At 56.6% G+C, this 874-nt stretch overlaps 1 protein-coding gene across 1 annotated transcript in view; it reads right to left on the bottom strand.

Moving 5' to 3' along the window:
* The window catches only part of ACBD4 (acyl-CoA binding domain containing 4), a 43,947-nt gene extending 43,710 nt beyond the window's left edge, over positions 1–237 (bottom strand). The window contains exon 1 of the mRNA XM_015423392.1: positions 170–237. The gene's annotated coding sequence lies outside the window, so the exon portion shown is untranslated. The remainder of the gene's footprint in view (positions 1–169) is intronic.
* Between the last annotated feature and the right edge of the window lie 637 nt (positions 238–874).

Below are 874 nucleotides of genomic sequence, written 5' to 3'. Positions count from 1 at the left end.
GACGCTCTTTGCCCTCCGCTGACAGGCGCCTTTCCAGCGCTGCAGGACGAACTTCGGCCCGGCCGGAAGACGCGTATCCCGGGCATCCCGCCGGCTTTGCACAAGAGGGCGCGCCGGGCACGAGCGCCTCTCCCCTGGCAGCCCTGCCCCAAAAAACCCCCCAACTCACCTGGCTCTCTGGGCACCACAAGCGGCGGACCGGCCGAGCTCCTCTTTATCGATCGCTCCCAGCCGCTGCTTTGCTTTTGACCTTCCCAAGCCTGCCCACACGGCCCCGGTCCGGGTGAAGCGCGTCTCAGCCAATCGCCGTTCCGCTTCGTGCGCTACGCCCTGCGCGTCGCCCAATAGGTGCCCATCAGCCAACTTTATTCAAATTAGCACTTTTTTTGTTGTTGTTTCCAAGCATCAGCGGCTCACGTCTGTACGCCATCGCCATCTGCAGGAAAAGGAACGGAGTGCGGGTAGGCTTAAAGAGGGAATTAAATAAGCAATATGGAGCAGACGTCCATTGGTGGCTATTAGCCACAGCTGAACTACAGGCTATGGAAGGTCAGTAGTTCAGCAGTTGGAGACCCAAGTGCCGCATGATGGAGTGAGCTCCTGTCTCTAGTTCCAGCTCCTGCCAACCTAGCAGTTTGAAAGCAAGAAATTGCAAGTAGATAAATAGGTACCGCTTCGGTGGGAAGGTAACAGCGTTCCGTGCGCCTTGGTGTTTAGTCATGCCGGCCACATGACCACAGAACGGTCTTTGGACAGTGCTGGCTCTTCGGCCAAGAAACGGAGATGAGCACCGCAACCCAAGAGTCGGATTCAACCGGCTTTCGAGCAAGGGAACCTTTACCTTTACCTATAGATAGGCATATACCACTCTATA

This window comes from Gekko japonicus, unplaced genomic scaffold (genome assembly GCF_001447785.1).
Source record: "Gekko japonicus isolate JY-2015 unplaced genomic scaffold, Gekko_japonicus_V1.1 scaffold1434, whole genome shotgun sequence".
Taxonomy (NCBI): domain Eukaryota; kingdom Metazoa; phylum Chordata; class Lepidosauria; order Squamata; family Gekkonidae; genus Gekko; species Gekko japonicus.
This window is presented reverse-complemented; position numbering and strand designations above follow the sequence as displayed.